At 41.3% G+C, this 23,273-nt stretch overlaps 1 protein-coding gene across 7 annotated transcripts in view; it reads left to right on the plus strand.

Annotated features, from left to right (window-relative positions):
- Positions 1 to 23,273, plus strand: part of ERBB4 (erb-b2 receptor tyrosine kinase 4) — a 1,095,893-nt gene that overhangs the window by 184,637 nt on the left and 887,983 nt on the right. The window lies entirely within an intron of this gene.

Here is a 23,273-nt window from a genome sequence, read left to right on the forward strand (position 1 = left end):
TCCCTTTGTAATTGAAGAACTTCAGCCCTGTCACACCCCCTGGTGGTGTGGTGGGGAAGTGCAGTTGTCCTGGCCTCAGCTTCCCTTAATTGATTCAGGTATGGAATTTATATCTCTCAGTCTTCGTCTGTAGTTCCAGTCCTCCAGCTGCATGAGGGCTCTGGCTGAGGGTGCAGGCTCTCGGGTGGGGCTGGGGATGAGGGCATGGGGTGCGGGAGGGGGCTCAGGGCTGGGGCACAGGGTTGAGGTCTGGGCTCTGGGGTGGGGCTGGGGATGAGGGGTTTGGGGGTGCAGGCTGCCCCAGGGCTGTGGTGGGCATAGGGGATCCCCGCAGCCCTCTCTCACCGCAGAAGCTCGGGACAGGGGCAGAGGTGCCTCTCCCTGGCTGTGGAAGCTCTGATGGGCCTGGGCCGGGCCGAGGGAGGGGCTCCTCTCTCCTGGCCGCAGCAAGTCCGGGGAAAGTCTGTGTTGGGCCTGGGGAGGGGCGCCTCTCCCCCGGCCACGGCAGGTCCACACTGGGGTCGGGCACCTCTCTCCCGGCCATGGCAGGTCTGCCCGGGGGGACGGGCATCTCTCCCTGCCACAGCCCTGAGCCCCTGCGCGGGGCTTAATAGGCAGCTGTGTGGCCACCCAGCTTAGAGGGAACTTAGTTTGTCTCTCTACCATTTTGGTATTGAAAGGAGTCTGGCTTCACCCAAAGTGCTGCCGGCCCCATCAGTGAACCTTTGCTCAATAGACCCTGGGGTTTGGGCCTTTGTCTCAGAGCCTCTCCGAAACCCTTTTCGGGCGCTGTCCCCGTCACAGGTTTCTTCCCTTCTTTCTTCACCAGGATAGAAGTAAAGTTCAAGTAGGAACACAAAGGCCAAGTCTAACATTCCTTCGCAGCCCCTGATCAGGATTCTCAGCAGTCTCTATCAATGTCTGTGCAGGAGTGTTAGGGGACCCAAGCCTGTCTTCTCCCGTGGGTCCCGGCCCAGGAACACTAGGTGGTGCAGTCAGGGACTTGTTTGTTTGAATCGACTCTGGGGCCTTGCACGTACATCTTGCCTGGCAATCTTCTCTGGTAGCTTCTTGCAGAGAATTGGTTTCTCTAGGAAGTTTCCTCCTGTCTGACCCTCTGGAGCCCCTTCATTGTGGCTCTCTGGAAGCCACCCTCTTCTGGCTGGGCTCAAGCCTTTTATCCCTGCTGTTGTTAGCCTGCCGATAGGCTGCAACGGGGGAGGTGATTGCTCTTCTTTTTAACCTTGTAGTGTCCGTTCCCCTGTAGAGTCTATATACGCCCCACCACGCCCTTACTTCATATGTATGGCAACCACGGATTCAGATTTATTAATCTATCAAATTATTGAGATTAAAAAAAAATCCTAAATCACACTGTGGTTTTTCTGCCATAGCAGATTTGGGGTCTTTGCTGTTGGAAGAGAAATCAGTGCGGACTCTGAGTGTATTCTAAATCTTACTGGCTTTATTAACATACGTACACCAGGCCTGGAACAGGGGTGGTCCCAAACAGCATTAAGGCAATCACCTCTTCAAAAATCTTAACCAAACACTAATGCTCAATTCCCAGGGAGCAACTCTGCCCCAAGAATTGACTCTGGTTAGAGAGATTAAGATAGACATCCTGCTGCCTAACACAGCTGTCTTTAAGAGGTACATCAGAAAACCAACAACAATGCAGCATTTCTTCCAACACTTAAAAACTTGCTTATACACGCAAGTAAAAGAACTTCTAAGACTACATGTAACAACACCGTCTGGTGGCCCGTAGCATAACACAGCTCCATAGAGCCCTCTATCAGAGCAGTATCTGTGTTACTGACATTTGAAAGGACTGTGACTTTTGAAAACTGTTTTGACATCCACTGGATCAGTAACAAACTCTTATAACTGTCTGTTCATGCAGTTATTCACCCTTTCTTCAGTTAAAAGTAAGAGCCACATGACCGGGCCCAGTGTTTTGACTGAGTCCTAACTGAAGAAAAAAATCCCTGTATTTTGTAGCTTCTAAATTGGGAACAGCAAAATTTGTCCCATGATGTTTTTTAGGGCTGTCAATTGCAGTTAACTCAAGTGATTAACTCAAAACAAATTATCACAATTAAAAAAAGTAATTGCAACGAATCACAGTTTTAATCGCACTGTTAAACTAACAATACCAATTTAAATTTATTATAAATATTTTGGATGTTTTCTACATTATCAAATGTATTGATTTCACTTACAGCACAGAATACAACATGTACAGTGCTCACTTTATATTTTATTACAAATATTTGCACTAAAATGATAAACAAAAGAATTAGTACTTTTCAATTCACCTCATACAAGTACTGTAGAGCAATCTCTTTATCATGAAACTGCAACATACAAACGTGGACCTGTAGGTTTTAAATTTTACATCTGTTTTAACTTTGAATGCATTTATGTAAAAAAAAAAATAGAAATCTACATTTGTAAGTTGCACTTTCATAACAGAGCTTGCACTACTGTATTTATATGAGGTGAGTTAAAAAAACAATTTCTTTTGTTTATCTTTTTTACCGTGCAAATATTTGTAATTAAAAATAATGTGAGCACTCTACACTTTGTATTCTGTGTTGTAACTGAAATCAATATATTTGAAAATGTAGAAAACAAAAAAAAATTAAATAAGTGGTATTCAATTATTGTTTAACAGTACAATTAAAACTGCAATTAATCATGTTTTTTAAATCTCCTGATTAATACCAATTACTTTTGTAATCGTTTGACAGCCATAGATTTTTCTTATTCAGTCTTTGAATAAACTGACACCTACACTCATAGCTTATATTACTACAGCGCTTGTTCGCAGCTGTAAAGGCAGAAGTAACTTAGAAGACTGTCTCCATTTTGCTCAATGCAGAATTCTGACAGCTCACATGGGGCCTAAGTCCTCCACACACTTATGTCCGCGGCCAGTTCACAGATCACTAGGAAAAAAAGTAATATGGTGCTGGTGAGTTGTTGCTCTTTAATTTACCAGTTTGTTCCAGCATCTCTTTTTCCACATCTCATCTTAAATACTTGGTAAGAGCAGGTATCTCCCCACCCTTTATGGTGAATACTGATACTTTTTTTTTTTTTTTTTAAGACTTGTATCTATACTGACTGTACTGTGTGGTCATCTTTACTCAAAAACTTTATCTCCGTAGATTCTGTAGAATCTTTTAGGTACAGTGCTGCTACTTTACCTCTGTCATCTATTCTGTACTTCCCATATGGTTTATAGCCATTTAGAATATCCCACTGATCTGTTGTTCTACTGTGTTTCAGTAATGCCTATTATGTTGCGATCCTTTTGCCTAAACAGCTAGTCAGATTCACTTATTTGTGCTTTTAAGCCTATTGCATCGGTGTGTATATATAGACGTTCATAGATTTTTATACTGGTCTGACATCCTGTTACTTTTCTTTATAGCAGCGACACGTGGAATGTGAGACAAGTAATGCCTGGTATTTGTGTCTGTGTGCGTTTTCCTCCTTGTTCTTTTGACTGGGTTTGACAAAAATTGAATTTTCTTCTCTGCTGTTTTCTTTAGTAAACAAAACATGTTTTACCTGGTGCAAAAGCTACTGTGTATTCTCAAAATAGAAATCTATTTGATAAGTTAATAAGATAACAGGGCATGCAGGGAAAATATTAATTTCCAAGATCTATAAAATGTTGAGATTTATGTTTAAATATTTTAAAGTGATTTGGATTACTCATTGGTGCATTGAAGACTGCTAATAAAATTCATTCAGGCAGTAGCATACTTCATAATCTGTTGTACCTTTACTGTGTGCGTCTCTCTCTCTTTTGTTCTTTTTTTCTTCATGCTTTCCAGTGTCTGTCTGTTACAAAATGACTGTTTCAATAGATTCTTTTTCTGTTTCTTAAGTCTTTTCCCCAGTTCTGTCCCACTTTTTCTTTTTATATTCTTTTTCAATTTATGAAATGCAAGCATGGAAGAAAGCTTTTGGTCTTAAGTGGGCTGGTTCAATCAGGAACTCTGTCAAGTATGCGCCAGATACGATGCACTGTGCCAATTCATTAATCAAAGTAAACCACACTGCAAGAAAGATGAGGGCTGGCATAATTAGAGAGCCTTTTCCGGATGCAATGTGAATTATACATGATAGATTTGGCATGATAAGACTCCTAACAAGTCTATTAGATTGGCCAAGTAACGAACATGGTATTTTTTTAAAAAAAATATCCAGAGGTAATGCTTATTTTAAAAAAATTAGATACACTTGAGCAAAATGGTATGAATGGAAATGTATTTCAGGAGGAGAAAGAAACATTGTCCTAAATTTGTCAGTAGGCTCAAACTGACATCTCTGAAAAGATACCATCTATGTTGTAAGTACCATTCATCTAGACTTATTAGTCCAACAGCCTGCTTTCTTCTTGTGACTAAATGATGCTGAGTTGTCTGTACATGAAGAGTGGATAACTGTCTGTCTAAATATGACCTTGATTTGCCAATGGCTCTGATCAAAGAATAGAAAATAGAAACAACCAGCTATTCAGTAACAGAATACAGAATCTACACATTTTGCAAAGAAAACAGCTGACAAACTTATAAAACAGCAGTCATTTAAGATTTCTTTAAATGCAAATACAAGAAGTGGCATCTTCTTAACCAGGGTACCACTTACATTTATGTAGTGAAACTTGTGTGATTTGTGGCAATACCAATGTGATTTTATAGTTTAAAAGAAGCAAACAACAAACCCGCTTATGATCAAACTAGACTGTTACATTAATTTTGCTCTGTGGTATGGGCTTTAAGTAATTCCATTTGGCAATAAATTTGAAGTTACAGGACAATATATACTGCACATAAGAGAGTTTAATAATTTTATTTCAAACAATATCTGTACTGTAGCTATCCATCTAAACGTACATATTTGTGGGAGAAAATCGGAATCATAACAGATAAAACCAAAACTCTTCTCCACTAGTGTAGATTTTCTCAAACCGTTGTATAATTATTGTATAGCGCAAAAAGACCAAAGATCAAAGGCAAACATTTCAGAAATGCCTAATGAGTTATGCCAGGTCTATTCTTAAAAGTTTTGCCAGCATTGCTATGTGATTAGGAGTGTGACCTTTTTTTTTTTCTTCATTGTAGTTGTGCCAGCAAAAGCCCTACATAGATGCAGTTATGGCAGTAAAAATAGTGCTATTGCCAGTATAGCTTATTACATATACTGAACTGGAATATGTATGCTTGTGTCTACATTTGGAGGGTTTTGCCAGAATAGCTAGACTGGCACTTGGTCTTAGGTAGCGAACTCCCATTTTCAGTAGTGACATAGGCACTTAATTCAAGCACTTAAGCTATTTTGGGGAAGTTCTATGGCCTGTGTTATGCAGATCAAACTAGATGATCACTGTGGTCCCTTCTGGCCTTAGAATCTATTAATTATTTTTCAGTGAGATTTAGATTCCCAGGTCCCTCCGGGCCAGATCTACAAAAGTCTTTCAGTGCCAAAAGATGCAGCTGGGTCCCTAGCAGGATTTTCAAAAGTGCCTAAACAGATTAGGCACCGAACTCCCATTGACTTTCACAGCTTAGGTGCTCATTTGCATCATTATGGCACTTAAGTACCTTTGCACATCTAGCCTGATTCACTTTTGAAAATGGAACTTAAGCTCCTAAATCACTTAGGGAATTATGAAAATGTTACCCTGTGTCTGAGAACTCCATGTGTTAGGACCCGTTTCTTTCACCAAAATGCTACAGTCCGAGTGAAAGAAGTAAGGATTTCTGCATTTTGTAGCCTCTTGTCTGTATATCAGTTAAATGAAAGGCACGCCGTGTTTCTTTGATCTGCCTGTAGCATGATCCTTAATCTGTGTTATGGCATAAGGTGAAAGTGGCATTGCACAGCCTAGATGGTATGCCACGGCTAAGAGCATTTGTGTGACAAGTCTTTCTCTTCATGGATATATCTATATATAGATATATATAATATGGCTTGATACAAAATGCAGAAATCCCCTTGCAAACTGGATAAACAGTTTTGTTTAGCGTTTCAGTTTATATTTTGCATTTGCCATATATCTCCAAGTGCACCAACAATGAAGGCTTTATATCACAGACTGACAATCAGGTATATTGAAAAATATCAAGTCATGAAAAGCTTCCCTTTTCAAAAGAAAACAGCTCAGTAAATTCCCCCCCCCCCAGTAAAGAAATATGTAGGCTCATGTTAAAGGCTGGCATAGGGTGTGGGTCAGGGGAAGGAAAGGTTGGGATGGGGATAGGAAAGGAGATCCACTGGAAGTTCTCAGCTGACCTATGGTGTCTTAGGGACCAGGAAAAGCAGCAAAGAATCCTGTGGCACCTTATAGACTAACAGACGTTTTGCAGCATGAGCTTTCGTGGGTGAATACCCACTTCTTCAGATGCAAGTCTTGCATCTGAAGAAGTGGGTATTCACCCACGAAAGCTCATGCTGCAAAACGTCTGTTAGTCTATAAGGTGCCACAGGATTCTTTGCTGCTTTTACAGATCCAGACTAACACGGCTACCCCTCTGATACTTGATTAGGGACCAAGGTCATTTGTTGTAAAACAGAGCAGACCATAGGCTGCTGTGTTTTATGCTGGGACCAGGGCTGCTTATCATAACATGAGAATGTCAGAATGGGTCAGACCAATGGTCCATCTAGCCCAGTATCCAGTCTTCTGATAATGGCAGGGGCCAGATGCTTCAGAGGGAATGAACTGAACAGGACAATTACTGAATGATCTATCTCTCTCGTCCAGGGCCAGAGGCTTAGCCATCTTGGCTAACAGCCATGAATGGAATTAACCTCCAGGAAAGTACCTAATTCTTTTTTGAACCAAGTTGCAGTTTTGGCCTTCACAACATCCTGTGGCAATGAGTGTACTTACTTACGTTGGTTTTAAATTTGATGCCTTTTAACTTCATTGGGTGACTTCACAGTTCTTGTGTTATGTGAAGGATTAAATAATACTTCCCTACTCACTTTCTCCACACCATTCATTATTGTATAGACCTCTATCCCATCCCTGTCTGAGTTGTTTCTTGTCCAAGCTGAACAGTCCCAGTCTTTTTAATCTCTCCTCATATGGAAGCTGTTCCATGCCCCTCATCATTTCCATTTCTAATATATATATTTTTGAGATGGGGTGATCAGAACTGCACGCAGTATTCAAGGTGTGGGCATACCATGGATTTATATGGTGGCATTATATTTACTGTCCTATTATCTTTCCTTTTCCTAATGGTTGCTAACATTGTTCGCTTTTCTGACTGCCACTGTACATTGAGTGGAAGTTTTAAGAGAACTATCTATGATGACTCCAAGATCTCTCTCGAGGTGGGAACAACTAATTTAGACCCCTGTGATTTCATATGTATAGTTGGGATTACATTTTCCAATGTGCGTTGCTTTGCATTTATCAACATTGAATTTCATCTGCTATTTTGTTGACCAGTCACCCAGTTTTGTGAGATCCCTTTGTAATACTTAATAGTCTGCTTTGGACTTACAAAATTACTCAGGGTAGTTAATTATCATCTGCAAACTTTGCCACCTCACTGCTTACCTCTTTTTCTAAGTGTTTATGAATACATTGAATAGCACTGTTCCCAGTACAGGTCCTTAGGGGACCCTGCTGTTTACCTTTCCCCATTGTGAAAACTGACCATTTATTCCTACTCTTTGTTTCCTGTCTTTTAACCAGTTACTGATCCATGAAAGGACCTTTCTTCTTAAGCAAAGTGAGCAGTCATGGGATAACAGCCTTTGGTGAGGGACCTTGTCAAAGGCTTTCTGAAATTCCAACCACATTCTATCAACTGGATCACCCTTGTACCCCTGTTTGTTGACCCCCCTCAAAGAATTTTAATAGATTAGTGAGACATGGTTTCCCTCTACAAAAGCCATGTTGACTCTTTCCCAACATATTGTGTCTATAATGCTGTTGTTTACTATGGTTTCAAGCAATTTGCCTGGTACTGAAGTTAGGCTTACCAATCTCCACAGCCAGTGGAATGATTCTGGCAAGCATATAAGGGCTATTCACGTTTTGTTGATTTTAGACATCCTGTGATGTAGCAGCAGCTGTCATTCAGAACAGGGTCCAGCTTCTTCATGCTAGCCAATCCTTCCCACGCCGGAAATGTGTATTCGGCCCTCAGATAGCCAGTGGACTTGCACTTTGCTCTTAGTATTGTTGGGTTGGCTCCCCATTTTGAGTTTGCAAGCTGTTATTCCAGGCGCAAAACTTTTTCCCTTTTATCTTCTCCATGTGTGCCTTGAAGGAGAGAGTGTGGTCTGGCGTCACTCCAAGGTAGACAGGGTTCCAGCAATGGGCAAGTGATACCCCATTCCAGATTCTGGTTGTCTATAGGCATCATGGTTCTGAAGATGAGACTCATTTGTGTTTTGGCTGGGTTGGTGCACAATTGATTCTTGGTGTAATCAGCGGAGAGCCCGGATAGCACCAATGTTAGCATAGCTTCAGTCTAGGTGAACTTGGGCAGTGATATGTAGATTGCCAGCATAGTGTCGAGTTGGGTCAGTTGATCGTTTGTTTAGATGTTGAAGAATAATAGCAAAAGTATGTTCCCTGTGATAAGTTGTTTTTCTGTTGCCTCTATTGGCTCCTCTTCCCACATAGTCTGACATAAAAACTTCAATTCTCTAATAGAAACTGTCAGTCATACAGAGTGGTGATCTTTTGTCTCATTGTATGTTTTAGTGAGGAGCCCTTGGTAATTCACTATGTCCTATGCTGTTGATAGGTTGACAGACATGGCACAAGTTACCAAACCCTTCTCAAAGCCGTCTTCAATGTATTGAGTAATGTTCAGCACTTGATATGCCTGGGCGGAATCCAGTTTGCTTTGGGATTAGGTACTTTTCAATGGTGGTTTAAGATGAGATGCTTATACAGTTTATAGAGGTGACATAGCAGTGATATAGGCCTGCAGTTTTTCAGTTCTGTTGCGTCCTTCCACTGCTTCAGAACATGCTCAATGCCAGATCTTAGGTACTTTATATGTGGTTGAGCATGTGTTAAACAACTTCAGGAAATTATTGTAGGAAATTCCATCGTTGGTACTAACTTCTGTTTTGAAATATGAGGAGACTATTCTCATTGGTCCATGAGAAAAAAGACAGCGTTTTAGAATTTTCAAAAGTGCCAATGAGCCAGATTTTGAAAGGTAATTGGTTGCCTAAAGGTGCAGATAGGCACCTAGTAGGATCTTCAGAAATGCTTATATGCTAAATCCCTGTGGAAATCCATGGGAACTAGAGACAGATTTATAAAGGTGTTCAGGCGTTGCGCTGCTCAGTGTTGCAACACCTAACTCATTTTGGAGTCTCATTCCCATTTTCAAATGGGATTTTGCTACTTTGGAGCCTGAATCCCACTGCCCCTCCATGGGATTTAGATTCCTAAGTGGCCAAATCCCTTTTGAAAATGAGATTTAGGCTCCTAAATCAATTAGGTATTGTAATGCTGAGCGCAACAACACCTTAATATCTTTACTAATCTGGATTTAGTGCCTAGGGGGATTTTCAACACACATCTGCATCTTTAGATGCCTAAACACCTTTGAAAATCTGGCTCTAAGTGACAAAGGATCCTCAGGCTTAGTCTACACCTAAAACTTAGGTCAAGATAGCTTAAGAGATGTGTAGGTATGCTGACCTGAATCCCAGTATATACACTTCTTGCTTGACTGAAAATGTTTTCCATTGACCACCTTTCGGCGGTGTGGATTAATGACAGTGATGGAAAAAATCCCTTCCAGCTCAGCTGCGCCACCGTAGCTGTTTCTGCTGTAGGATCTGTAGTATAGATATAGCCCTAAAGCTCATTGAAAACCAATGGGATTTAGGTGCCTAAGTGACAAAGGCACTTTTCAAAATTTTACTCGCCATCAGGAGTAAGGGTTGGATAAATCTCCAAAGTAAGAAAAATCCCCTGATAATCACCGCTTAAGTTATTTTATGTTTGGAATCATTTTCCTCCTCTGCAACCTGAGATAAAAGGTAACTACGGTTTCTTTATTCAAAAGCATCCTGCAACCTACGTTTCCCAATCAGCATGGATAAACAAAGGGAGAAGGGTAAGAAGCTGTTTAATAATGTAACAAAATCATGGTGAAAAATCATTTAAGAAAGAAAGCCATTAGTTTGAAAATAATAATTAAACATTTTAAAACACCACTAAGAGGATTGGATTTCAGGAACAGGGGTGGAATGGCTATTATTTTGAGACTTCCAGGGGTTACTGGTAGTACCTCATGCATAACTAATCCTTGGCGCTTCGCTCCAGCTAGTTAAATAGAGAAGCTGTTACAATATTCCACTGCCTTAGGTGTTCACTGCTGATAGACAAGTATTTATGTGCGCACTACACCACTGGGTCATAGCAGAGTGAGAAATTAATTGTTCTACCTCAGACGAGGTTTGAATGCCAATTGGCCTTTCTCTTCTCCCCCCTCTCCACCCTTATTTTTTTAATATTTAGTCAAGGCAATTGAGCTTAAATTTAAAATTTCCCGATGTCTTTGCATATATCATTGATGGGACTGTAAGTCTGTAACTGAGAATAGGCCTCAATTAATCACCTTTTGAACTGAGCGGTGCCACTAATTGAATGAAACTTTCTGGGAAAGACACAAAATAATTAGTTTGCATCTCCTAGGTTGTCAGCATATGGGTATCGTAATAGGTTTTTTATGACTGCATTTCATTACATATTAAAATATTAATTAACATGGAAAACATATTTTAGAGCCCTGCTTCTTTGTATTAAACATGGTCAATTGTTGCTTGCCAGGAATTCAACTTTTTGAAAGTGACTGTGCAAATGTTGTGCATGAAAATTGAAGGGTTTGTGCCCTGTACAGGTGTTACCAATTTGTTTCCCATGTGATGTGAAATACTGGAGATGTGTATGTGCTCAGACAGGTGATGTGACTCTAGGGGTTGGTGCTGGACTGAAACTTGCAGGATCTGAGTTCTATTCCTGGCCTGCTGGGTGACCTTGATCAAGTCACCGTGCCTCAATTTCCCTGTCTGTACAATGGGGATAAAGATACTGACTTTTTTGTAAAGCGCTTTGGTAAAAAGCATCCTAGCATAATGATTTATTTATTGTGAAATAATATTATTTAAGGTGTAAACTTTGTAGTCCTTAACTCAGGCAAAACACCCATTGAGTTCAAAGTGTAGCCTGATCTATAGATTATGTATTCATTATATTGACCTCAGTTATCACTCTGAGGTTTGACAGGTTCTTGTCCCAAGATCAGGCCCCGTATTATTAAAATTAGTATGCACTTGGGAACCCTGCTGTGCACAGTTGCAACACTCAGACTATAGGAACCCTTGTATAGTTACAGCAGTTTATTCATACATTTAGCAAAGTCACAAACACTTTAATCTCGTAAGATAATACCGACTGTACACCTGAACATCCATATACTCTTACCATCCCTTACAGAACTACCTGAAATGTTAGCCATTATCTTCCTCATCATCACCAGTGGCCATCATCTTGGCACCTTCCAAGGGCTACATCTCTCTCTCTCTCTCTCCTGCCCACAGGCTGGGATACAACTTTTAGAATATGTTACTCTGACGCCACTATGTCTAATGACTATTCAGTAGTGGTTTCTCCCCTCTTCCTTATTTGTATATCCTCACCCTAATAATGTTGAGGTGTCCTTCTTCTATAGGTTAGTATATTAATGATCTCAACTTATTATCATATACGTCAATTTATTGCCATGGCATTCTTGAGGTCAGATAGCTGCGGATGTTCAGTCCAAAAGTCAACATTGGCTCATGTTCCTGTGGTTGGCTGGGGTCGTTATGGACAAAATTCCCCCTTATACTCTCTATTCGCAGTTCCCCAAAACTTAGGGGTGATAGGCCATTTATCTGTGCCAGAGTTCAGAGGTCTCAAACCTTATGCTAACTGCTGAAGCTAATGCCTTACAGGATACAGGCCTGTAGGTTTCTTGCATTACTGCTGCATAAAATAAATGCGAAAGCTAGCTTTCTGGGCTACAAAAGGGAGTTTGAACCAAGCAAAGGCTACAGATTTTGGCCCTGAATATTAGACAGAATTTTGAGGCAGTGTAAAGGAACACCAATTGTGATTCACAAAAATGAATGAGGTCTCAATCTTCTGCTCTCCCTTGAGTAAAATAAACAGTGGGATTTGTAGTTTGACTATGCGACAGTGTATGCGGTAGGAGGAAGAGAGAGGCAGCCACAAAATAGTGATAAAAGTGTAAAAACCAAAATCAATTTCAGGTTTACCTTTGTTATATGGGAGGAACAGGCAAAGCGTTTTTTTGTTTTTGGACAGCACATAATCCCGCATAGACGTAAATGGAGAAACTTGCTTTGACTTTAAAGGGCTTTTGGATCAGACCCATAGTGTACAGGGTTAGGGTCTGCTCCAGCAGAGCACGTAAGCACACTCTTAACTTTAAGTAAATTAAGAGTTCCATTAACTTCAATGGGACTATAAGCTTAAAATTAAGCACATGCTTCAGTGTTGCACTGGATCATGGCCTTAGTCCTGAATCTTCAGCCTTATTTAATAGAGAAGATGCACTGAAATTAGTGCGAATATTTGTCTGGTAAAGGACCACTTGCATGAATAAAAGTTGCAGGGTTAGCCCTGTAGGGCCTGATCCAAAACCCATTAAAATCAGTTGAAAGTCTTTTTGATTGGCTTCAGTGGGCTTTGGATCAGGCCCCCGGAGACCAGCAACAACAGATCAGAAGGAACTTTTAACTTATTGGTGATTTATTCCACGCGTCAAAGGTAACCTGTAGTTATTATCAGTGATTGCTGTAAATTGCAATGTTTAGATTTTGCAATTTCATAGTGACATGGTAAGAGACAGTTTTCTATTTACGAGCCACTGAAGAAATAAATCCTTTCATCACAAGACATCAGAGCTCTCAGCTGGAGACTATATCAGAAGCCAAGAGTCATCAAATGACTTGTTTCTTGATGTGGAATTTTTACCTATCAGACTGAATGGTATCCTTTCATACATTAGATATTCCCCCGCCCCCTCTCTTTTTTTCTATGGAGGAAAACCTATACTTTAGGTTTCACACACTACCTTTGCTTATTGATATGGCATATGTGCACAATTAAAGGTGCATAAATTATTCTTTTATGCAGGTTATAAGAAGGATGATAGTACAAATATGTCAAAGGGCAGGGTTTTCACAGGCTCTCTCTGTCTATCCTGATTACTAAAAGCAATAAATGCCTACTCCATACTCTGGCCTTCTAAATACCTTTCACTGCTAAATGAATAAGCTATACAATAAATAATATAATTTATTTGTATTTGATTTTTTTTGGCTTTCCTCACAGCTTTTATTTACAAGTATGGAGAGTGAAAATGATACCATTAAAGCCAATATTTTGATTCCAGAGGAAGGAAAAAATGCCTTGTGTCAATCTAAGGCTGTGGACCATGTCTTGCCCTTGATCTACATGCTATGGATATTGACATTAGCCTGCTCTAATCTCTGGTTTGAAATGAGACCATGATTCCGGTACTCTCATGCTAGATCCATAGATCCAGTGTTCACGCCCTTGGCAGTCCCCTGCCCTGAAACAGGGTATAAGACACGCATGTGCCCACATGCTGATGCGGAGGTGGCTTGACGCCCACCTTTGCAGTGGGAGGGGAGTGCCCCTTTCATACAGCTGACTTTGTTTTGTACAATGGAGCCGCTGTGGTTCTGTGCATTGGGTGCCTTCCATAGCACCGAGCCTTCCCTAGTGGAGGGTCAGACCATACATTTTGTGTACCATTACAGCTCCTTTTCTAATTTCTTGTTCTCCCTCCCACTGCACAGATAATAAATGTACTGTATGAAACTCAACATAAACTGGATTGTTGAGACTTTGGGGACATTCGTTTAACATCTCATCCCCTGATATTTTTATTTTTTTGTACGCTGTCCATATATGTTTCTGGGCCAATACTTTAAAGGGGAGGGAGCCAGTGCCCAACTGTGTGTAGTCAAAACAAATTCTGCTAGTAAGCATGAGCAATCCCAGTGCCATTGAGGAAACCAGAACCCCTGCAGTGCATGTTGTAGCATATTTTGCTCGTTAGCCGGCCTGCATTTTGTCCCCTTCACCTTCTCTCAATAGCACTTTTCTTTCCAGCACCAAGGCTTTGCATAGTAAAGAATTCATGCCAGTAGAGTGAGCTTCACTTTCTTCTCCCTTCTTTTTTTTTGTTTTTTTTGTTCTCCTATTTCCTCCATAAAGTTTCAGTTTGCTGCTGCCAGGCCACTTAGCTTTTTGTTGCAGAGCCATGGGCCAATCCAGGCTAGAAAATTGTATCCTACTTTTAGCCATGACAACTCAGCTGGAGTATGTTTTTTTCCACTGTTTTCCTTTCAGAGTAATTAACGTGGCTTTATGGCTGAAATTACCAAGTAGAATAGCAGCTAAATCTATCCGCAGTCAAGCGCAGCAGAGACTTTTATTAAGATTATCATGAGAAAAAATTGAAATGAAAAAATAATGAATTACAAGCAGTGTAACGATTTACTGAATATTTCATTTATTTGGGCTATCTAGCTACAAACGAATACAATCTTCTTTTCTGTCAACAGCCACATCTCTATTTTTGTTTTAGCCAAGCAGAGATAAATACATAATTGTAATGGGAGCAACCAACCAGATCAAGTATGTTAGTTACTCTGTGTGTGTGTGTGTGTGTGTGGTGTTCATATGTGCTGCTCTTGTTGGGGGTGTGTAGCACTTGTAACGTTGGGAGCCCTTTGTACAGATTAGATGAAAGAATCTTGGAATTTTTCAACAGAGGAGTATGAGCCTGGTCCTCAGCTTGGATAAATTGACATAGTTCCATTGACGTCAGCACCCATGTCAATTTACACCAACTGAGGGTTTGTCCATGTGTATGAATTTTCACAAGCGCTTGTAAGTCATATAGTTTAGATTGCTCTCCAGACTTGATATACCCTAAATGTCAGCTGAAATAAAAGGACAAAAAAGGAAGTCTTATTAATGTATAAAGAGGCACTCAATCCATGTATGTACCCCCTCTCCAGGTACTCGGTGGTTGGGAATACCCACATTTGAGTGGCACCCGCATATAGCAAGAGTGTTGGGGTTACACCATTGCTGTCCCAGCCCATATCTACATTGAAAGACTGGGTTAAACTTGGTTTATGAGAGCAGAGCACACATGCAATAGAAATTAATTCATTGAGTGGAAGTCACGGCTGAGTATGGATTGCAGCTTCCGCTTAGGAGGCAGCATCCAACACCTACCACTCACCCGGAGCAGAACTGAATACAGTGGAGGGAAACATCACTGTAAGCTTCATTAAGACACAAATCTGGTTTTGAGGATTCCTTGTGCAACACAACTGGCACAGTGCCGCCAACCAGAGAGGAGGGCTGGATCTGAGGGGTAATGTCGGGTGGGCACCCCTTGCAGCCTGCCGAGCCCAGCTCAGAGGAACAGCCCTTTAACCGCTCAGAGAAAACTGGTAACTCTTTTCTGTAGGTTTTTGGACCATGCCATGGAATGGAGTAAAAGATTCTGTTATTTCTGCAGAATATGACAGGAAGGTCCAGAGACAGCAAGGAAGGAAGAGCATTCTCTGTAAAATCCTGCAGATTTTTTGAGTTATTTCTAGGGCGCTGGTTTTATTTGTCGTCTTTTCTATTCTCTGTGTGCAGGGCCAGCTCTAGGGTGGCATTCTGGGTTTTTTGTTTTTTTTTTTTGCTTGGGGTGGGAGAAATCTGGAGCTGGCCCTGTCTATGTAGCAGCGCCCATGGGGATTTGGGGCATGGCTATAGGAGGGGTTGCATGCAGAACCTGAAGGAATGACTAAAGAGCAGCTTGCATCCCAGCCACCCCCTCCTATTACCTCTGCAGAAATCGCTAGTAGAGCCAGGCAAAACTTACCGGACAAGTAGTTTTTATTTGCCAAAAATGCAATTTTGGTCAACTCAGAACTATTTGCCAGTATGACACACAATCACTGAATAGTTTCATCCAAAAATGTTTTTTTTCAGGACTCAGGCACCACTCACGAAATGGACAAAGGGCTTCCTTTATACCCGTTTGCTCAGTCGTTCAGGCCCCCATCCAGATGTGGGGAAACCCAGGTTCAGTTCCCCTCTGTCTGCTATGGAAAAGGGATTTGGGTTTCCCATGCTAGAAAAGAGTGCTCTAACTACTGGGATATGGGATAGTCTGGTGTGTGTGGGGGTCTCTCAGTCTGTTCTGTGGGAGCAAGGGCCATCACCACTTCCTCTTTCTCCTGCAGCAGTTTTATGCCTATAGCCCTTCATTTCCTTTGCTTTTAATTTCAAAAGTGCCCAGAAAATAAATGATTTTTTTGTTGACTTTTTCAGTTCACCAGATTTTTAAAATAATTTTCGGGTTTGGGTCAAACCGAAAAAAAAATCAATTTTTTTTTCCAAACAGCCACCAAATCAAAAAATCAATTATCTGCCCAGCTCTAATCACTAGATCTTTAAGTGTGCAATGATTTGAATGAGAGAGTGGAGTGAAAACCCATTGAAAAAAACCTTAAAGTCTATGAGTCTATGAAAGAACGGTGGGACTTTCTCCTCTGAGCAGAATTTCACGTCTAGTTCGCTATGGGCCCCGTCCAGCTTTCATTGATGTCAGTAGCCAAACTCTCATTGACTTCCGTGGTGCAAGTTCAGACTTCATAAACAGGTCACAACATTGTTTTGTTCTCAGATCATTAGGGGAAAATATTGAGCATTAACCTTTTATGCTTACTGCGGATATTGAAATCTCTACACAGTATCTAATGCATTTACTCGTCTCCAGATAAAATGTGTCTGTGTAGAATGCTTGTCTGTGGGATTATTTTCAGATATCAAATAAAAACCCGTATTGCAATGAATCTTTTTTTTTTTATCCTCCGCCTCCTCCCCTGAGCATGCCGCATTCCCGCTCCTATCCCTTCCCTCCCACAGTTTAAGCCGTGAAACAGCTGTTTTGCAGCGGCAAGCGCTGGGAGGAGAAGTGGGGACGCAGTGCGATCAGGGGAGGAGATGGAGGTGAGGTGAGCTGGGGCAGGGAGCTTGGCTGCCAGTGGGTGCAAAGCCCACCAATTTTTCCCCGTGGGTGCTCCAGCCCCAGAGCACCCACGGAATTGGCCCCTATGATGCCAAGAAAATTGGTGCCTTAGCTGAAGAATTATGGGAACTGAGGCAAAAGATTCCAGTGCAATACCAAGGCAAACTATTTGTGACTGACTGACCATAGGGAATCGGAGTGAAGGTGACCAACAGTAGGTAATGTGTATTCAGATCATGTATTTTCCTAACCTTTTAAATAAAGTATATTGCACTCTATAAATACTGAAAATTGTTAGACTTTGGAATGTAAAGGAAAATGGCTGGATTGTCCATTCAGATTAACAGTCCATTAGGGTGCTAATAGTTGTTTGTAGAGCTGGTCAAAATGTTTCACATGAAAAATGTTCATGTTGGAAAATGTTTTTTGTCAAAATCAAGATTTTTCATGGGAAAATGTCAGTTTCAGTGACATTTGATTTCTCTAAACGTTCCTAGTTGGAAAAGAGTAAGAAATGTAGAATGTTTTTTTCTACATTCACACACTTCTTTGTACTCCTCTCCCACCACACACACAATTTCTCCAGTGTGAAAAATGGGGGAGAAAGCAAGAAAGGGGATAAAATCCTGAAAATTGAAAAAATGAAAAAAAACAAACAAATTTTGGGGGTTTCTGAACACTGACACAAAATATTTTAAGTTGAAATTAAACTAAACATGTCTTTTCAACATTTCAAAAAGAAACATTTTTTAATCTGTTTCAGAATGGACATTCTTGCAGACAGCCCAATTTTTTAAAAGGGATTTTTCTCACTACATTTTCTTCTTGGGCGAGGGGGGGTGGGGGTGGAGAGGGAGCAGACTTGTGTTTCCAGGCAGGTCTGGTTGTTTCATATTTTGGCACTAAAATAGACAAAGCGGAGCTGTGACGGGTTCCCCCAGGTGCAACCTGGAACTGGAGTACCACTGAGCCCTCTGTCTTACCAACTTGTGCTCCCTCTCACACTGCTGTTGTGACAAGCTGCAAACCCTTCCAGGTCCTGCATTCACACAGCCATCCACAGGCAGGGACACACCAACTTGTTTCATGAGTGGCTGATGAAAGCATTCATGTACCAGCAATAGAGAGGCTCCAGCCAACTCCCCACAGCTTCTGAGCCTAGGAACCCAGAGCTGTACCATCCTGAGCAAATTTCCCTTGCACTTCAAGCAACACACTGTTTTTAATAAAAAATATAAAACATTTATTAACTATGGAAAGACTGATCTGTACACTTACTATTTATAATCACTTAAAATCTAGGTTAGTTAACTAAGAAATAAAAGTAAAAACACAATCTGAGTTATATAAACTAGACAGGATTTGAATCAAGCAATGTCCTACCTGGTAGGCTTGTGAACTTTCCAGGAATTAAAGATTAATCTTTAATTAAAGATTGTCATTGGTGAAATTGCCAGGAATTCATCCAACCAAAGATGTTATAGTTCCTTTATACACAAGCTGGGATTCTCCTTTTCAGCCTGGGACCACTTCCCCAGTTCAGTCTTTCTTCTCCAAATGTGCTTCCAGCTGTTGAGTTGTGGGAGGAGTGAGACCAAATGATCCCCCTTTTATAGCTTCTTCCAGCTTGCTGGAAAGATCTTTTGCTATGGCATGTGTAAAGCAACCTCCCTTGTGCATGTGCTATCTCTGAGAGGTTTCCATTGTATACAGTTCCTGGGATCATCCTTGTGAGTGTGTGTATTCCCTTAATGGGCCATCGTCAGTTTCTGGCTGCCCCATTGTTGTACCCGAAAGACTGGTTGTGAATGTTTCCAACTTCACAACATATTTCAGTAACACACACGCACAGCAAAACTTCATAACTCCGCCTACAATGATACAATTTAACAGGACATTAATATTCAACAGACTAAGACTTTTAAAATGATACCTCACAAGGCATACTTTGTACAAAACATATCATAATTAGATCACCATGGTAAGTATGGGGTGCCACAGCTTTTCTTTGGGGTACAGAGTATCACAGGGGCCAAATTCACCCTTGCCCATGCCTGTGCTGGTTGGGTCCTTATGACTCTTCAAGACTCATGCTGAGGGAGAGTAGATAGTGCTGCTACTGCTTCCTCGCTTGAGATTTAAGTTAGAGCCAGGCTTCCAAAGGAACCAGGCAATTGGAGGCTGATAAGGGTGAGTTCTCCATCTTCTGGCTGTACACGTTGTGCCCCTCCTGGTCTAGTGCTGCTCATCAAAGAGTTAAGGGAGTTTGTAGCTCCAACTCTTCCCACGGCAGAATGAGTCTAGTCTAGCCCATGTGGCTTGTGAAATGTATTCTAGGCTTTATAGACTCTTTGCAGCTTAATTTGGGTCAAGTTCGTCTTTAATTATGTAATAAGTTGAGACAAATCGCTACAGTTTGGAACAGGAATGGTGGCTTTGTGGTGTGCATGTTTAATCTGATTACGGAAATGCCTCAAAAGTAAAATCCAGCTACTAGTGAGCAGTGTCTTCTCGTAATATTAGTCTGCTTTGACCCAGTATATTGGTCATTCAGGGGCGTGTGTCTGTACAGAACATGAATGATATAGTCAATAAAAAAATTTAGTATGTATTTTAAATTGGTACTTTTATATTATTATGGAATGTACATGGGGATATATATCTCCGTTACCTACTCTGCACACAATAAAGTCTAACAAATATCATCTGTCTACAGGATGAAAAGGTCTAACGATCGCCATCTAAATGATAAATTGATGAATATTTCAAAAGGCTTTGCATCAAGACAGGACCGAGACAAAGGGAAACTGAGTGCAGAGAGCCCAATATACTGGCCATTGAGAAAGGTCGTTTCTTAATAGGGCATATTTTATATTTTCATACTCCTAATTTGGGGCAAAATGCTGCTTTGAGGTGACAGGTACCTCACCAATAAAAGTGAAACTGACCAGATTTGCCTATTATATGGTTAAGTGGCTGGAAGCGATGAAGTAGTGCCTAAGAGGTATATCTCTTGAGATGATCAACATCAGGCAGTTGGAGCTTTGTGGATTTTGTCTGTGTGGAGTAGAGGGGGGACTGGTGGAATGAGGGGTCATGTTGACAGGAGTGCAGAAATTCCTATGGGAGCCATTAGTTACAGCATTCACATTCATTTCACTTCTACTTTCCACTGATGAAGGGTGTAAGGGTATATTATTCTATCACATGAGAGGGAGCCCCCGCAGTGGAGATCTATGTGGCTGCAGGGCCATGTCTTAACTATTATGGAAGCTGGAAAAGAACGCCAGCAAATAATAATTAATATTCCCCTCGGCCCCCCAAATGCAGAGGAATTTTGACCAGCTCTTTTTAAGGGCGTTCAATCCTCCATCTTTGAGCTGTATCAGTTAGTAGTGTTTGGTCACATTAATCATGCGGTATTGTTTCCATTCCCTGTTGGATGAGCACCACTCCTTTAAGCGCCAATTCACAAAATACTTGAGCACATGCTTATCTCTAGGGCAGGGGTTCTCAACCTTTTTCTTTCTGAGGCCTCCCCCGCCCCAAGACACCATAACAGCTCCACAGCCCAGCTGTGTGTCACAACCGTTTTTCTGCATATAAAAGTAAGGGCCGGCATTAGGGCAATTGGCTGGGTCCCCACACCACGGGGGGCACCACAAAGCTGAATTGCTCAGGCTTTGGCTTCAGCCCTGGGTGGTGGAGCTCAGAACCCCAGGCTGCAGTCCTGCATGGCTGGACTTCGTCTTTCTGCCCTGGGCACTAGTGGGTCTAATGCCAGCCATGCTTGGTGGACCTCCTGAAATCTGGCTGCAGCACCCCAGGGGGCCCCGGACCCCTGGTTGAGAACCACTGCTCTAGGGGACCTAGAGTTACCATTGACCTCAGTGTATTTCAGCGCATGCTTAAAGTTCAGCTGACATTTGAGTGCCTTGGTTTGCTGAAGAGTAATGAAGTTAAGCACATGCTTAAGTGCTTTGTTGAACTGGTTCCATAATCAGGAGAAGGACTGGAAGAAGCTTCCAGGGGCTTTATATCTCTTAGGGACACATAGCTGAAAAACATTTTAGAGAACATCTCCTTTCTAGACCATGCCGGTTCTGCCTTAGGCAACGTCCCTTGATAAAACAGGCTACACTGAGATGTATTGGCTGGGTACAGAGTTTAAATTTAATTCTCCCTTGTCCAATTCATACAATCAGATTGTTCATGTGCTGGTCCTAGACGTGAAGGGTGTTGTCAGTCCCTTCTCTGGTTCTTTCCGTTGTCTGTGTGCCATGCTCTGGAAATAGGAGACATGTTTCCTACTGTGTCAATCCGTATTCCATCCCATTTCCAGTGTCACAGATGCATTGTATTGATTGGTCTGATTTTCAGTCATCTCCACAGTCACTGACATAAGGCCCAGTGTGCATAATCATACCAGTATAGTTTGGCTTATATACCATTCCAGAGCTCTGGCCAAGGACTTGTGTTTTTTTTTTCTCTCTAGCCGTCCCAAGCACTCTCCCACAACGTATAAAATGGGAACATTTCAAGGTGAAGGTTTAAATTCTGTGAACATTTTTGAGAGTTAAACATGGTCAACGTAACTGTTTGCAGAAAGGGATGCAAAGCTGGCCCAGGTGAATCCATTTGTATATTGGAGTGAATACTCTGCCCAGCTGTAACAGAGCCAAACTTCCTCCTCTTCATTTTATTTTTAGGTTTTCTACACTGTCTCCACCCAGTGTAGTGATGGGATAAGGAATCATGATGAAACCATTGCAGTCTTTCCTGTTCAGTCTTCAGTTCGGAAAGGACACAGGGACATTCTACCAACTGAGAATTACCAGACCACATTAGCCCTCTGGCCATATCGTATCCAACCATCTGAACATATCGCCCTCCCATCTTCTTGTACCATGGGATGCGATATGGACGAGCTCTTTGGATCTTCCTCTGTCTGAGAGAACTCCACCATACCAGGAGAATTCCCAGCTGGACAGATACTGCCAGAGTGAGGCAAAAGGGCTGGAGAGAGAGACTGATCCATATATTTGTCACAAATATGGGTGTTAAAAAAATATTACAGCACTGTGAATATAAATAAAAATCTTATAGAAGGGGCACCCTCTGGCATTTAAAGAATATGGCTATAATATATCATATAAAATGTAATTAGGATACGGAATCTCAAATTCTATGTCTAAAGGAAAATTCTCTAACTTTTAAAATGAATTTATTCTGCCACTTTTGAACTTCTAGAGAGACACTTGTCCTCTACACGTCTCGATTAATTATTCCAATATTCTGCTCCTAACCAAGCACATAGGTAATGAAAGAAGCACAATGGGATTTAAATAGCACAGACGCAAGGTTTCTAAAAACCATATATCTGAGAATAACAATCAGATGTTGGTATAATTTTATGTTAATTAATCAGCTGTGGATGATTTCTGTTGCTTCTGCCTTAACCTACAGCTTCTTTATTCATTCAGATGACCTGTTTCTTTCGATGAGCTGTAATGCTGTACCCCATCAGAGTTCCTGATTTAAAAGCAGCTCAGTTTCACCAGTGGTGCAGTGATTGCCCAGCGTTCTGCTCAAAATACATATCTTATTGGGTTGCTAGCAGAACAAAAATAAGTGGCGTCTTGGAATTCGTAGTATTACTGGGCATCACTTTATCATTCTACCGCTAATTCAGCCTTACACTATGCAGTTCTCCAAGTACTCAAGCTGCACTTGTGGACGCTCATCAATATCTAGGAAATTATCTTCCTTAATTTGATTTGTTTTATCTCTGCAGCAGCATACCTTAAAAGATTTCAATCCTCCGCCTTACACCTGTGGAAATTGAGAGCAGAGCCAATGTAAAATGCAATGGCTGATACACAAGTAAGGGGAGAACTGAGTTTTGGAAACAGTCATGTGCTCTTTGCTCAGGTGTAAATTACTGTGTGAAGTGCAGAATCAAGCCCCATTTTGGTTTATGAGCATCTGTTGCACTGAAGAAGGCATGTCGCCGTGGAGGAGCCCGGGAGCATGTCTAGGAGTACAAAATTCAAATGTATGTGAAGAAGTTTGGCTAATGAATTATTCTTTGTGAATTAACTGTTTACAGGAGTGGGC

This window comes from Mauremys reevesii, linkage group 11 (genome assembly GCF_016161935.1).
Source record: "Mauremys reevesii isolate NIE-2019 linkage group 11, ASM1616193v1, whole genome shotgun sequence".
Classification (NCBI taxonomy): Eukaryota; Metazoa; Chordata; order Testudines; family Geoemydidae; genus Mauremys; species Mauremys reevesii.